General features: G+C 41.1%; 1 pseudogene; it reads right to left on the bottom strand.

The window, feature by feature from the left end:
* Positions 1–15354: 15354 nt before the first annotated feature.
* LOC101392427 (tRNA-splicing ligase complex subunit RTRAF pseudogene) lies at positions 15355–16086 on the bottom strand (annotated as a pseudogene).
* Between the last annotated feature and the right edge of the window lie 514 nt (positions 16087–16600).

Raw genomic sequence — 16600 nt, 5'->3', positions numbered from 1 at the left:
ACCCAAGGAACTTTTGTTAAGCCCAATCCATTTGCCACTTATACTTAATTGGCCAGAACTGAGTCTCATAGTCAACCCTATCATCGAGGGAGGCTAACCATTGTTACTGTCAACAAAATCAGAGTACTGTTTGTAAGGAAGAGGGAAAGGAAGGATTTTGTGGATATATTAAAAGGGTACATTTCATTATACGGTTGTAGCATAATTGATTTATATAGAAATGGTGATGATGATGATAATAAAAGCTAACATTGAATAACAACTAACTACATGCCAGATACTATGCTAATCATTTTATCTGCATTATCTCATTTAATCTTCACTACTATGAGGTAGGTACTATAACCTTCCCCATTATACTCCCCCAGATGAAGAAACTGAAACATTGAGACACTATAGGGCTTTCTGACAACATATAAGGCTTAAGGGATAAAAGATAATTTAAGACAGTTCCTGTATTTTCAAGGAGTTCTTAAGCCAGCCAAGTACACAGTATTTATAAAACTGAATTTTAGGTTAGTTTTATTTAGTTTATAATTCATTTGTCCTGATTTTAATCAGATTAGTTTTATATTAGCCAAGATGCCCATCAATTACTATCCAATCCCAGAAAGTAACAATAGGCCAAGTACAAAAGACTGTTGTGAGCTTGCTTAAAGGTATCTACTTATTTTGTGAGTGTCACTGACCCTATAGTCAGAGACTGTTTGAAACATAACACACAAGCAAACACAGTCAACTTGGGCCATGGGTTGCCAGACTTTTGGTCAATCGTTTTAGGTGTGTCTGTGGGGGTGTTTTTGGATGAGATTAAGATTTGAATCAGTAGACTGAGTAAAGTAGATTGCTGTCCCCAGTGTGGGTGGGCCTCATCCAATCAGTGGAAGACCTGAGGTATAACAATAGAGCTACAGATACAGCTATCTGTCTCTATCAGTAGAACAATAGAACAAAGAGGCTGGGTAAGAGGGAACTTCACCTGCCTGATTGATTGAACTGGGCCACTGGTCTTGTCTTGCTCTTGGACTAGAGCTTAAACCATTGGCTCTCCTGGGTCTCCAGCTTGCCATCTGCAGATTTTGAGTCTTCTGAGCCTCCACAATCACGTGGCCAATTCCTTATAATGACTCTCTTTATATGAATAAATAAATAGATACATACACACACACATGCTGTTGGTTCTGTTTCTTTGGAAAACCCTAACACATATGGCTATACTACAATTATCCTTGCATCTGTTCCTGGACATTTGGGTTGTTTCCAGTTTGGGGCTGTTATGAATGAAGTGTCTATGAACATCTGTGCACAGGTCTTTTTGTGGCTATGTTTTCAGTTTTCGTGAGTAGATACCTAGAAGTGGGATTTCTAAGTCATATGGTGCATCCTCCAGGAAGCAGATACCAAGATGAAGTGAGAAATGCAAGAGATTTCTTGGGGTTAATGCCTGTGAAATAAAACGCAGAAAGGGAGCAGGCGAAGGCAGAAAGGGTCTTCAGACTAGATCTGACCCTGCGCAAGGAGAGGGGGAAGGAAGGATGACTGATTAGGAAGAACCTCATACTGCGGTACAGCTCGGAGAAACTTTCACCAGCTCAGAGGAGGAGCCGCGGCGCAAAGATCGCCCATAGAGGAATTCTGTGTTGGGCAGAGATGGCCAGGCCCTAGTACCCCACCGTGGTCAGTCTTTGGTTGGGCCAAACTGGGAAGAGCACGGCTTCACTTCAAATGCTGCCTTGGATCCTGAAGGCACTGCAGCTCAGGCTGTTAGCTAACGACACACCTTATGGTAGGGTCACTCTGGAAGCAGATCTAAGTGGCACACTTCCCTGGTGGCCAAGGTCCATGCCTTGCTCCCTGCAGATCTCTTCTCCTTCACATTATTGGGGAGCAGCTCCTTCATGGTCCCATGGGTCTCTCCTACTAAGGGGAAAACTTAGAAAAGAGAGGCTATTGAGATGAACTACAGCCCCTGTAGCCGCAGTTGGTCTTAGGCCATAACCGGTACTCGTCCTCACCCTCCTCCACTGTCCTCACCCTCACTGTCACGTCTTCAAATCTTGGTGGCTCACCCAGTGGTGGTCTGAGCCCCTGGTCACCATGTCCATCTCAGGCACTTGTCCATTCACAAGTACAGTCGTCAGGGGTATCAAGAGGGACCTAACTAGATCCCCTGGGTTCCACACATATTCCTCCCACCCCCTATGGTATAGCAATAACATTACCTCTTCCTGCTGATAGGGTTGGTTGACCAGTTGTGAGGAACCGTATCAAGGGCTCAGCATTGATCTTTGTACCTTACAGCTTGGCAGCAGTTAGGTTAGCCTTGGTAAGTCGGAATTTATATCTAGGCTCAGAAAACCACAGCCCTTGGGCCGAGTCTGGCTTGCAACTTTTTTTTTTTTATTGATGTCATAATAGTTTATAACATTGTGAAATTTAAGTTGTACATTATTGTTTGTCAGTCACCATATATATGTGCCCTTTTACCCCTTATGCCCACCCCAACCCTCTTCCCCTCCGGTAACCATTAATCTAGTCTCTTTGTCTATGTATTTGTTTATCTTCCAAATATGAGTGAAATCATATGGTGTTCGTCTTTCTCTGTCTGGCTTATCTCACTTAATATAACACCCTCAAGTTCCATCCATGTTGTTGCAAATGGGACCATTTTCTCTTTTTTTTATGGCTGAGTAGTATTCCGTTGTATATATACACCACATCTTCTTTATCTACTCATCAGTCAATGGACACTTGGGTTGCTTCCACATCTTGGCTATTGTGAATAATGCTGCAATGAACATAGGGGTGCATAAGTCCCTTTGAATTGTTGATTTCAAGTTCTTTGGATAAATACCCAGTAGTGGAATAGCTGGGTCATATGGTATTTTGATTTTTAATTTTTTGAGAAATTTCCATCCTGTTTTCCATAGTGGCTGTACCAGTTTGCATTCCCACCAACAGTGTATGAGGGTTCCTTTCCTCCACATCCTCTCTCACATTTGTTGTTTTTTGTCTTGGTAATTATAGCCACTCTAATAGGTGTAAGGTGATATCTCATTGTAGTTTTGATTTGCATTTCCCTAATGATTAGTGATGTTGAATATCTTTTCATGTGCCTGTTGGCTATCTGTATGTCTTCTTTGGAAAAATGTCTGTTCATATCCTCTGTCCATTTTTTGATCAGGTTGTTTGTCTTTTTGTTGTTGAGTTGGATGAGTTCTTTATACATTTTGGAGATTAACTCCTCGTCAGATATATGATCTGCAAATATTTTCTCTCAGTTGGTGGATTGTCTTCATTTTCATCTTGGTTTCCTTTGCCTTGCAGAAGCTCTTTAGTCTGATGAAGTCCCATTTGTTTATTTTGTTGTTGTTCATTGCCGAAGTAGATATGGTATTCGAAAAGATCCTTCTAAGACCGATGTCAGAGTGTACTGCCTATATTTTCTTCTAGGAGTTTTATGGTTTCGTGTCTTAGCTTCAAGTCTTTAATCCCTTTTAAGTTAATTTTTGTGAATCGTGAAAGATAATGGTTTACCTTCATTCTTTTGCATGTGGCTGTCCAGTTTCCCCATTTATTGAAGAGACTTTCCTTTCTCCATTGTATGTTCTCAGCTCCTTTCTCGAAGATTAGCTGTCCTTATGTGTGTGGTTTTATTACTGGGCTTTCAATTCTGTTCCATTGACCAGTGTGTCTGTTTTTGTACCAGTACCATACATACCATGCTGTTTTGATTAATATAGCTATGTAGTATATTTTGAAGTCAGGGATTGTGATGCCTCCAGCTTTGTTCTTTTCTCTCAGGATTGCTTTAGCTATTTGGGGTCTTTTGTTGCCCCATATGAATTTTAGGATTCTTTGTTCTATTTCTGTGAAGAATGTCATTGGGATGCTGACTGGGATTGCGTTGAATCTGTAGATTGCTTTAGGTAGTATGGACATTTTAACTATGTTTATTCTTCCAATCCATGTGCATGGAATATCTTTCCATTTCTTTATGCCATCATCGATTTCTTTCGATAATATCATATAGTTTTCATTGTATAGGCCTTTCACCTCCTTGGTTAAATTTATTCCTAGATAGTTTATTCTTTTTGTTGTGATTATAAATGGGATTGTATTCTTGAGTTCGCTTTCTGTTAGTTTGTTATTAGAGTATAGAAATGCAACTGATTTTTGTAAGTTGATTTTGTACCCTGAAACTTTGCTGTAATTGTTATTTCTAATAGTTTTCCAATGGATTCTTTAGGGTTTTCTATATATAAAATCATATCGTCTGCAAACAGTGAGAGTTTCACTTCCTCCTTGCCTATTTGGAAACATTTTATTTATTTTTCTTGCATAATTGCTTAGGCCAAAACCTCCAATACTATGTTGAATAAGAATGGTGAGATTGGGCACCCTTGTCTTGTTCCTGATCTCAGAGGGGTGGCTTTCAGTTTTTCCCCATGGAGTATGATCTTGGCTGTGGGTTTGTCATATATGGCCTTTATTATGTTGAGGTACTTTCCTTCTATACCCATTTTATTGAGAATTTTTATTATAAACGGATGTTGGATCTTGTCAAATGCTTTCTCAGCATCTATTGAGATGATCATGTGGTTTTTATTCCTCATTTTGTTAAGGTGGTGTATCACATTGATTTGCAGATGTTGAATCATCCCTGTGTCCCTGGTATAAATCCCACTTGATCATGGTGTATGATCCTTTTGCTGTATTGCTGTATTCGGTTTGCCAATATTTTGTTGAGGATTTTTGCATCTATGTTCATCAGCGATATTGGCCTGTAGTTTTCCTTCTTTGTGTTGTTCTTGTCTGGCTTTGGGATCAGGGCGATGTTGGCCTCGTAAAATACGTTAGGAAGTGTTCTGTCTTCTTCAATTTTCTGGAATAGTTTGAGGAGGATAAGGTACTAAATCTTCTTTGAATGTTTGGTAGAATTCTCCAGAGAAGCCATCTGGTCCTGGGCTTTTATATTTTGGGAGGTTTTTGATTTCTGTTTCAATATCTTTACTTGTGACTTGTCTATTTAGATTCTCTATTTCTTCTTGGTTCAGTTTTGGGAGGTTGTATGAGTCTAAGAATTTATCCATTTTTTTCTAGACTGTCCAATTTGTTGGCACATAATTTTTCATAGTATTCTCTTATAATCCTTTGTATTTCTGTGGTATCCATTGAAATTTCTCCTCTTTCATTTCTAATTTTATTTGTTTGAACCTTTTCTCTTTTTTACTTAGTAAGTCTGGCTAAGGGTATGTCAACTATGTTTATCTTCTCAAAGAACCAGCTCTCTGTTTCATTGATCCTTTCTACTGTTTTTTTGTTGTTGTTGTTTCAGTTTCATTTATTTCTGCTCTAATTTTTTATTATTTTCCTCCTTCTGCTGACTCTGGGCTCTGTTTGTTCTTCTTTTTCTAGTTTTGTGAGGCGTAGTTTAAGATTGCTTATTTGAGATTTTTCTTGTTTGTGAAGGTGGGTCTGTATTGCCATGAATTTCCCTCTTAGGACTGCTTTTGCTTGCAGCCTGTTTTTGTATGGCCTGTGTACTAAGAATGGGTTTTACTTTTTTAAATTGTTGAAAAAAAGCAAAAGAAGATTAATATTTATTTACTTATTTATTACTTGACTCCCTCTGCTGAATGTCAGTTTCGTAAAAGCAGGGACTTTGTTTTAATCACGCCAGGATAGTCCCGCACTGTAAAAGTATGTAATAAAATTTTAGTCTATGGAACCCTTGTGTGTTGCTGGTGGGAATGTAAAATGGTGCAGCCGCTGTGGAAAACGGTTTGGTGGTTCTGCAATAAATTAAACACAGAGTTACCATTTTGTATGAGAAATTCCAGTCCTGGGTATATACTCAAAAGAATTGAAACTGGTGTTCAAATAAAAACTTGGGCATAAATGTTCATAGCGACACTATTCACAATAGCCAAAGGTGGAAACAACCAGAATGTTTATCAGCAGATGAAAGGATAAATAAAATATGGTATATTCACGCAATGGAATATTATTCAGCCATAAAAAGGAGTGAAGTACTGTTACCTGTTACAACATGGATGAACCTTGAAAACATTATGCTAAGTGAAACAAACCAGACACAAAAGACCATGTGTTGTATGATTCCATTTATATAAAATATCCAGAATAAATAAATCTATAGAGACAGAAAGCAGATGGTGGTTGCCAGGGGCTAGAGGAGGGGAAAATGAGGAATGACTGCTCAATAGATATGAGGTTTCCTTTGGGGGTGATGAAAATGTACTGGAACTAGAGCCAGCTCGGATGGCCTAGTGGTGAAAGTTTGGCACACTCGCTCTGGTGGCCTGGGTTCGGTTCCTGGGTGAGGAACCACACCACTCATCTATCAGTAGCCACGTTGTGGTGGCGGCTCATGTAGAAGAAGCAGAAGGACTTGCAACTAGAATATACAACTGTGTACTGGGGCTTTGTGGAGGGGGGACAAAAGAGGATTATTGGCAACAGATGTTAGCTCAGGGTGACTCTTTCCCAGCAAAAATAAATAAATAAATAAAAATGTACTGGAACTAGATAGTAGTGATGATTGCACAACATTGTGAACGTATTAAATGTCACTGAATTGTACACTTTAAAATGGTTAAAATGGAAAATTGCATGTTATGTGTGTTTTGCCACAATAAAAAATGCTATAAAAATAGAAAAAAAATTTAATCTATTACTGAATATTGGACATTTGCGTTACTTCCAAATTTTTATTATTAACACTAACCCTGAGATGAACATCGTTGTACGCCCAACTTTTTGTACATTTTGGTTGGGACAAATTCCTAAGTGTTGAATTGCTGAGTCAAAGAATATGAAAAATTTTAACAACTTGATATACATGAGCAAAATCCCCTTTGAAAAGGTTGTACCGATTTCACTCTATTTATTCAATAAACATACAAACAATGTGGAGTTTATACTCTGTGCCAGGTTCTATGCTAGGACTGGGAATACAATGAAGAAAAGCCACAGTTCTCAGGAGTCTGAAATCTAACTGGGTGGAACAGTCAGGTAAACAGCCAGTAACAATAAGGTGTAATAGACAGAAGTTAACACAAAGCAGGAGGACTTAATTCAATCTTTATTAGGAAGAGAGGTGATATCTAGGAGATCTAGGAGTTTTCTCAGCCTGGGCAACCACTCTCACCAATTCTGGATATTATCTTAAGGAAAAGAAGTTGCAATTTTTATAGATTAAAACTTTTACTTCCTAAAACCATGTTTATTTGATTGCTAGTGAAGATGAAGATTTTTCTCACGTTGATTGACCATTTCCAACTCTTCTTTTGCCTGTTTTCCCACTGGGATGTAAATGTTTTTCTCAGAATTTTGAAGAGTTCTTTATTTTGTAAGGGTGACTCCATTGCAGTTATTGTCATGAAATATATATTTGGCTAGTTTGTAGTTTGCTTTCAAATCCTCTGTGGGGTGTTTTTTTAGTTTTTTTTTTTTTTTTTTTGTGAGGAAGATCAGCCCTGAGGTAACATCCGTGCTAATCCTCCTCTTTTTGCTGAGGAAGACCAGCTCTGAGCTAACATCTATTGCCAATGCTCTTTTTTTTTTTCCCTCCCCCAAAGCCCCAGTAGATAGCTGTATGTCATAGTTGCACATCCTTCTAGTTGCTGTATGTGGGATGCGGCCTCAGCATGGCCGGAGAAGCAGTGCATCGGTGCGCGCCCGGGATCCGAACCCGAGCTGCCAGTAGCGGAGCGTGCTCACTTAACCGCTAAGCCACGGGCCTGCCCATGTAGGGTGGTTTTTAAAGACAGCTTTATTGGGGTATAATTTATATACCATAAAATATGCCCATTGTTAAGTGTACAATTCAATGATTTTTAGTAAAATTTCATAAAAGTGTACAATTCAATGATTTACATATATATACATATATATACACAAATTCTCTCTCTCTATATATAAGGCATACAAATATATAGTAACATTATAGAATTGTGCAGGGTGTTTTAAAGTATATATATATTTTATTGTACACAGTCATAATTTTATTATCATTTTTAAGCTCAAACTATTTAGAGATTAAAAATACCAGTAAACGTGGGGCTGTCCTGGTGGCATAGCGGTTAAGTTCATGTGCTCCAATTCGGCGGCATGGGGTTCGAGGGCCAGATCCCTGGCGCAGACCTGCGCACCACTTATCAAGCCATGCTATGGTGGCGTCCCATATAAAGTAGAGGAAGATGGTCACGGATGTTAGCCCAGGGCCAGACTTCCTCAGCAAAAAGAGGAAGATTGGCAACAGATGTTAGCTCAGGGCTAATCTTCCTCACACACAAACAAAAACCAGTAAAGAAGGTTATTAACATTCTCTTTAGAACCCTATTCCATAATCAGTTGTTATGTATTTTCCTGTATGGAACATGAGAAGAGGCACACATTTATGAGGAAAAATAACATTAGATTTTCTTCACATGGGGAGACCTTAGGCATGAAAAGCAAAGATGCAGAGATTTAATTGCTGAGTTTCACTGCTGCCATACTCGCAACTGTGTGACTTGGTAAAAATGCAGCTCGATGGCGTGTGGGAGGATCAAGTGACTGGGAGCCCTCAGTGAGAATTTGAAGCTGTTACCCAATCCTGATTTAGGGCGAGATGACCTCTGTTTAAGGACTGCCCTACGTTTTGACTTTCCTCCCCCTCCTGGGTCTGTGTGCACAGTGTCCCACTTTAGAACATCTTTTTCTTTCTCTTTTTCCTTTTAAGTCTGACTCTTGTTAGAATCCTCTTTGCTCAGCGATAACTGTTGGAAAGGAATGACTTCTGGATCATTCTCCCTTTTAATGGGCATTTCAGCTTAGGTTCTTGCCTCGATGATCAAAACGTCATCACTTCCAGTCATGTTCCTTACAGCCACCTCATCCCTCTCCGGGATTCAGTCCCCCCCTTCCCCATCCTCCCACACCCCCGAGACAGGGAGGCTGGATCGGCCAGGTTGGCCTTTGTCTCCCGGGCTTTCATTCTGTGATGCAGGTGTTATTATCCTTATTTTCAACTGAGGAAGCTGAGGCTAAAAAGAGAAGACAGGGGGTTTCCCCAAGATCCACAGGTTAAGCTGTGTAGACATTTGTCATTCTTTTTCATGGCCATGCCCTGTTTGGGGAATTCCCCATTTTATGTGTCTCTGAGAGAGGCAGAGCCTGGGTCACAGTATAGATGCTATAGAGCCCAACACTTGTTTTCCCAGCCTCCCTTCCAGCTAATGTGTGAACCTGTGATCTAGGCTTCACCAATCACACGCCCGTTTTCCAGACTTAGACAGCAGGGCTGGAGTTACAAAGAAGCAGAGGCTACAGAGAATTCTCACTGGTGGCTGTGGTGGTCACAAGAGTAGCAGAAACCAGTGCCCATCCACCATGCAGCCTTCCAGGAGGGGCAGCTCCTCTGCTGTAATCCGTGCATGGAACCCTAAGGTTTAAACCCTAAGCATCATGGGAGTCTTGAGAGTGAATGAGGTCCCCATGGTTGGGCTGGGGATGGAGGGACTGGATGCTATGAACTGTCTGGGCCATATGGTTTTGGGTAATGAGCATCTTAGTGTCAACCTTGACAGACTGAAGATCAGAGAACCTTCCCCCAAATTTTGGGATTGCTTAAGTGCCCTGATACCCACGTACAATTCTGGGAAGGATGCTAGCCTCTACACATAACTAAGATTATATTTTTCCCATCCAGATGGGTAAGTTCAGAGCCAGACATAATTCGATGTAGAACAATTAAGAAAAGATTACATCTTGCAGCCAAATGTTATGGAGCAGAAAATATTGGCTGTAGTTGGGGAATAATTCACATGTTAGAATGTTATTCAGATCTCCACTTCCTCCCACCCTCATAATTATAGCCATAATGATTTAACTATTCATATTGAGAGGGAAAATTTGGTCTGGATCTGAAATTTTTGTGGTTGCTCATTAGAACATCTTCTACTTCTGTTGAGTGATGTTGAGTCAAAGAACAAGGTCTGTGAATGAGCACACAGCCTCCCCTCTTCCATTTTACCCCTTCCTTGACCAAAACTCAAATGTCAACCCTCTTAGGAATGCAATGCCTGATTCATTGGGAAAATCCCCAAAAAGCTGGAGATGGAAGGAAAGAAGGGCTACTGATAATAAGGAAGTGTCTCAAAGCCTACAAATCTGTATGGAATAAGCTCTCAGACCTGAGGTCTTGAGGGTGAGGGGGGAAGTCCAGGAATGCCCTTCAGGTGGCACAAGGAAGCAAGGACCATGAGGAACTCTCCTTAGTAGCCAAAGTGGTCATAAGGATGGCAAAAGAGTTTAGTTGGGCCAAAAAGACTAATAAACTTAAAAACTCAGAGAATACAAGCAATTAAATGCTCGTTGCTACAGGAGTTGCCGATACTTGAATATCCTAAAAAGGTCCCGAGATGTCACCTCTATTTGACAGATGATAACACTGTGGCCCACAGAGAGGTAAGCACATCTCTAGTTAGTGACAACATCGGGATGGAAATGGGCGAGGGCTGACTTTCTTTCCAGTGTGTTTATGCTACATTACTGCTGTTTCCAGTTAATTGAATGTTCTAATTATTTGCACTTATTCACTGATATCTCAAGACTGTCAAGCTTGTAGGGGGATTATGGAGCATATAGAAGGTGTTATGGATAGTGGACTGGAAAGAGAATGAGCTTTGGAGTCAAAGGTGGGTTCGAATCCTTGTCTCAGCCACTTTTTAGCTATGGCTGTGAACTCTGGTGCAGTTAACTTAGTCCCCCTAAGCCTCAACTTTCTCATCCAAAGTTAAGGATGAGAAATTTCTAGAATTTCATAAGGATTAACTGTAGTAATATATGTCAAGTGTCTTGCACATAGTAAGTGATCAATAAATAGAGTGTATTAATGTTATTATTCTCATTTTGTTACCAATTTCACCTCACGCCAGTGGGACTCTGACCCACATTCAGAGGAGCTCCAAGGAGGTGCCCATGGGCAGGCCTTGTACCCAAAATCCATCCCTTCTTTGGAGGGTTCTTTTCTGTTCCATGTCATGGATTTGAAATGAAACCAGAGATGAGTGTTTAACAGCACAAGCTTTTATTCAATGGCCAAAGAATGGAGAAGTGGGAACTATGTTCACAAATCAACTTCTCAGCTCCCGGGGTGATTAGGCAGCTGTTATAAGGGATCTAGGTAAGGGAGGGGAGGAATATTCATAGTTATTCAGGGAAATGGGCAGGCTTTTCTGGGGAGCAAGGGTGCCACCTCTTTTCTTTTTTTCTTTCTTTTTTTTTTTTTTTTGTGAGGAAATCAGCCCTGAGCCAAGATCCGTTGCCAATCCTCCTCTTTTTGCTGAGGAAGACTGGCTCTGGGCTAACATTCGTGTCCATCTTCCTCCACTTTATATGGGACGCTGCCACACTATGGCTTGACAAGTGGTGTGCCGGCGTGTGCCCGGGATCCGAACCTGCAAACCCTGGGCCACTGCCTCAGCGGAGCGCACACACTTAACCGCTTGCGCCACCGGGCAAGCCCCCCACCTCTTTTCTTTCCTTATTTAGTTATATCCTGCCGTTGCCATGGCAGCTGTAAAGTGTCATGGCCCCAGAGGGTGTATTATGTAGCATGGTAATGTATTACAATGAGCTTCGGGGTCTATGTCAGGTCAAGTCAGACTGCCATGTTGCCTTCAACTGGTTTTAACTGGTTTCAACTATACGTCTCCTCCTTCCTCTCGCTGTGGTTTCCTGTAAGCTAAAGAGAACATGTTAGGCTTGTTCTGAGCAGGGTTGTGGTTAATGTCTTATGGGGCCAAGGGCTGCGGTAACAATTTCATGTCCATGATTAAGAGTTCATCAATAAGTGATTACTTTGCTCAGTACTAGATATTAATGTAGTTTCATCTCTGCTGGTAGGGACCCAAGATTAGGAAACAAAGAGTATTAAGAAAATAAAAGGAGCACATAAAACCTTAAATATTTACAAAATCGAAAAGTATAATCAAGGCTGCTGTGTATGGATGTTCAGGTTGTGTACCATTCAATACAAGGCTATAGTTTACACAGACTATAATGTGAATGGTGCCCTCTGGATTTGTTCAGTGTATGATCTGAACAGACATATGTGGTAGCCCTAAGGATAATAGATGATTAATAATCTTCGATGAATAATTGGATGTTTTGTAACAAGGAGAACAGAAAGCATTAAGGATGTCTTCAGATTTTATGGTTGGAAGGGCCCTTGGGGATTATCTAGTTCCACTTCCTTGTTTTTGAGATGAGGAAAGTGAGATCCAGAGAGGGAAAGGGAGATGATTCATTCAGGGCAGAACTGGGACAAGAACCATATCTCTAGGTTCTTTGTTTAATTGCCCTTTGTGTTTATGAACTATTTTCTTTGTTGGTAGGAGATAGCATTGTGAACCATATCTTAAAATCTCTATAGAGAAGAATAATTTATAGTTGCTTGGCTTCTTCTAAACTTCGTCAGAAACAGACTCAGGATGGCTAAGCAGAAATTTGTTAGTTCTGGGTCTTTGTGCTTCAGTGTCTTGCAAGTTTTTCAAGGCGCACGATTTCTGTTGAGCAACACCCCTTGAAAGCATTTTGTTTGCTTCTGTCTTTGACTTGTTATTAGCTGACAAGCTGTGCGGTTTACTAATACCCTAAACCAGGTTGCTAGCTTTGTAGTAATCTGAGAACAGTGTCTCTGGAGGCCAACTGAACTCCTTTGAAGTTTCCTATGGAGAATTGATGAACTGCTTCAAATTATAATTCAGAATCAAGCAGGCAGAGCCTTAGTGGGGCCTATGGGAGGCTACAGGAAGCTGATGTTGGGCAGTAAGTGCCTTGGGCTTCAAATTAATAGCCAGCTATGCATTGCCAATTCATATTGCCTATCCTCCACCGCCAAGTATCAGCCAGTAAATGGTTACATGGGAGGCAATATGCCACTTGGTGCTGTGGGGATGCCAAGAAGGCTAGTTGGTTCCTGTCAGTGGCACAGCCCAGAGGAGTTCAGAGAACAGAAAGAGTCCTGAGGGCTGGTGGCTTTGGGAGAGGGCTGTGTGGAGGAATTGAACCGGAGCCATGACTTGAAAATTGGGTAGGCTTGGAGCAGAGGAGATAGAAAAGAAGAGGAGAGGGGGAATGCATTTCTTTGATTGGATCCTGATTAATACAGTACCTAGTATACTTTCTTCACTTGGTTTCCGGGACACCACACAGGTTTTCCTCCCATCCTACTAGACCTTCCTTTTGGGTCTCCCTTGTTGGCCGGTTCCTCCTCTTCAACTCGGCTCTTAGTATTGGAGTGCCCCAGGGCATGAGAACTGTTAATGTCTTTCATGTGAATAGTTAACTTTCACTGATGATGGGCATTTATGGTTTTAAGATAACTGAAGTATCTCAACAATACTGAGTGTTCCATTCCACGAAGGTGGTATATCTCTCCATTTAATTAGGTCTTCTTTAATTTCTCTTAGCAACGTTCTGTCCGAGTTTTCAGCAACACAGTCTTGCATGCGTTTTGTTAAATTTATAAATATGCTCTTTACACAATTTTATATCCAACTTGCTTTTTCTGCCCTAGCATTACTTCCAAAGCATTTTATTGTGTCCTTTAAAGGTTTTACTAACATTTGTAATGGCTGCATAATCCAGGTGGCCGCTTTGAAACTACTAATAATGGTTTTACTCAATACCTTTCCTTCATGATAATGTCTGCACCGTGTTTTATAACTTTAGCTTTACTGTGTTAAGCAGAAGGTCTAGTGTTGCACTGAGCCCCTTGAGGAATACACTCTAGAATAATTTCAGGCTCAGTTCCAAAGCCAACAGTTCAAATAGAGAGAGTTTTTAGTGAAAATGTCAGTTTACCTTGAATATATTCCTAATCGTGTAAGCAATCTTCATTTTCTTCCCAACATTAAATTTATTAGTTTGTGATCTCTTAACTACTTCATTGTGGTCAATAAATTGTCTCCATTTTGACCACATCAAACTTAAAAAACTTTTGTGCATCAAAGGACACGATTGGTCAGTTTACCTGGATAATACTGTCTTCAACATCACAACCAACTTAGGACAATACTGATTTCTTCAGAGTGCTCTTAATGTCCCCTGTCCATAAGCAGCTGCTAGGGCTGATTTTTTGCAAATGTTGTGGCCAGTTGAATCTGACCTCCCCCACAACCCTCTGATCCTTGGTTCAATGCTCAAAATATAAGCCTTCCCGTGATCTATCTTCTTTTACATCCTCCTATGGATTCTGCTGTGTGTTGCCTCTTCTTGCTGCTTTGCTCCTCCAAAGCTTCTCGTTGCACCCTCTGGAGCCTCATCCCATGCTAAGTAAACCCTTTTAGAAGTGTGAGCTCTTCATGAGAACTTCCTTCTACCTCCTTGCCTAATGGAAACCCAGATCCCCTCTGACAGTTTTCTCTATAGCTCTCTCAAAAGGTTGCTACTCACTGCCTGCTTCTCAAATACCTGGAGTCAGGGGGTGGGTTAGGAGCCCTCCTTCCTTCCCAAGGCTACTTCTTAACCATTTCTAGTCTAAAGGCCCTTGGTCCTTCAGCTATCATATAACCCAGTATACTCACCCCTGCCCTGTCCTCTCCCCACTTCCTGGCCATTCCCTCTCAATCACTGAAGATTTTTTGGAGGTGGTATCCTTAAGAGCTTGGGCTTTGGAGTCAGGTGTTCCTGGGTTCCTGTTTCACGTGTGCCCCTTACTAGCTGTGAGATCTTGGGCAAACTGCTTAATATCTGAGCTTCGATTTTCTTGGATGTAAAATGGGATAGTAATAGTAACCATCTTGAAGAGTGGTTACTGGCATTCAACACTCGTTCAACTAAAAAATAAACAGAATAAAATAATTATAAATTGATATATGTTCCACGAAGGGTTTGAGATAGAGAATAAAGGGAGGCTATATTGGGGAGGGGGTTTGGGGGGAGGTGCCATTTAAGCTGAGACCTGAAGGAAGAGAAGGAGGATTAAATGAGATAAAGCACATGGAAGCACTCAGGACAGTGCTGGCCCATAGTGAGCATCAGTACATGTTGGTGATCATTATTACCCTTAGTGTTGCTATATTCAGCATCTGGCTCTGAGCATTCCTGTGAGTCTTCAGTGTCCCTGCAGATGACCCATTCTACATCCACCCTGTTAGTTCTTTTGTCCCCCCTACTTTCTCGAACTGTGTTAAAGAAAAAGCAATGATGGTAATTCTCTAGGACATAGTCAATTTCTGGGATTCCTCCCTCGAAAATGTTAGGTTCAATTTCCAAACACATGCCAGAGTGACATGGCTCCCAATTGTGCTAAGTAGGTGAGAAGCTGAAATCCTAAGATGTTCATCCTCCAACTTTCCCCAGTCTGGTCTGTCTTTGGATCAGCAATAATTGCCTGAACAGCTACTATGGCTTCATTAATTTTTGTCTGTAGCTCTTCTATATGTAGCAATCTCAGAATATAAGCAGCTTCTTTAAGAACTGCATCTCCTGCGTCAAAACCAAGCATATGCTTGTCTAAAGCAACAGGCAAGCCTTCTTTTGTTTGATTTGCTTTAGCAAACGCATCCTGTGTCAGGCGCTCCTGGACCAAAATACAAATTGCCCTAAGTGTTACTAGGTGATCATTTCGATGCTGAATCTGAAGCAGGTTAGCCAAAGCTATTATACCAGCCTTAAAATCAGAATTATTTACCTCCAAATTGATGAATGGCTCTGCATTTTTAGTTGCGTTGTCAGCATTTTTTGCATTATCAGTTACCAAGTCCTTGTATTTTTCAGCATTAGCTCCATTTTCAAGTCTGTCAGTTAAACCAAGAAGCCAGGCAAATGCTTTTTGTTGATCTTGAATCTTGAAAAGACAGTTAATATATCTGAGATATTTTTCTCAGAACTTGGGCCAGTCACTGCTGGATGGATGCCGTCAGTCATCCATCACTGTGGATATTTCTTAAATTACCTGTCTTCGATCTTGTAGTGTCTGATTTTCTGGTCTTCAAGCCAAACAATAAAGTTTCTAAATTCTGTTTCATTTTTGCAGTTGAAGCCGGCAGGGTTGTGGTAGTCAAAGGCCATCAGGTTGCCTCGGGACTTGGTCCTGGCTTCTCGCTCTGGTTCCCCCGGGGCTTCGGCTGGGAGAGGAGAGGAGGGGCAAGAGAAGCAGGTGGCATAGGCACTGGTGATGCAGGGAGAACAGCCTGTTAGCTCTTTGACCTCCTCAACTCAGTGACCTTCGCCTCTGCTCCACCTAAGGTACCCTCCGCCGTGGCCACACCTGGATCTTGCATCACTTAGGACTCCCTTGTTTCTTAAATCTTAAATTCAGACATTTCACTGTGACCACACTTGTCATCCTTCCACATTTTCCACCCAGTTGCTCCCACTATACCTGCTCATCAAATTTGCTGAAACTGACAGGCCTCTGGCCTCTCCCTTGTCTCCCTGTCTGTTTATTCCCTCTCTCTGTTGTAAGTTCCTGTCCCACCTAGTAAGGACTGAATGCCTTCACCACTTCTTTGCTGATCACCCCTCTTTTGCCCCGCTGTCCTTCTGTCCTATCTGATGCTGTTGGTGTTTGGTGCCATAACAA

The sequence above is a fragment of the Ceratotherium simum genome, chromosome 22 (genome assembly GCF_057802395.1).
Source record: "Ceratotherium simum simum isolate JZ-2026a chromosome 22, ASM5780239v1, whole genome shotgun sequence".
Lineage (NCBI taxonomy): Eukaryota > Metazoa > Chordata > Mammalia > Perissodactyla > Rhinocerotidae > Ceratotherium > Ceratotherium simum.
This window is presented reverse-complemented; position numbering and strand designations above follow the sequence as displayed.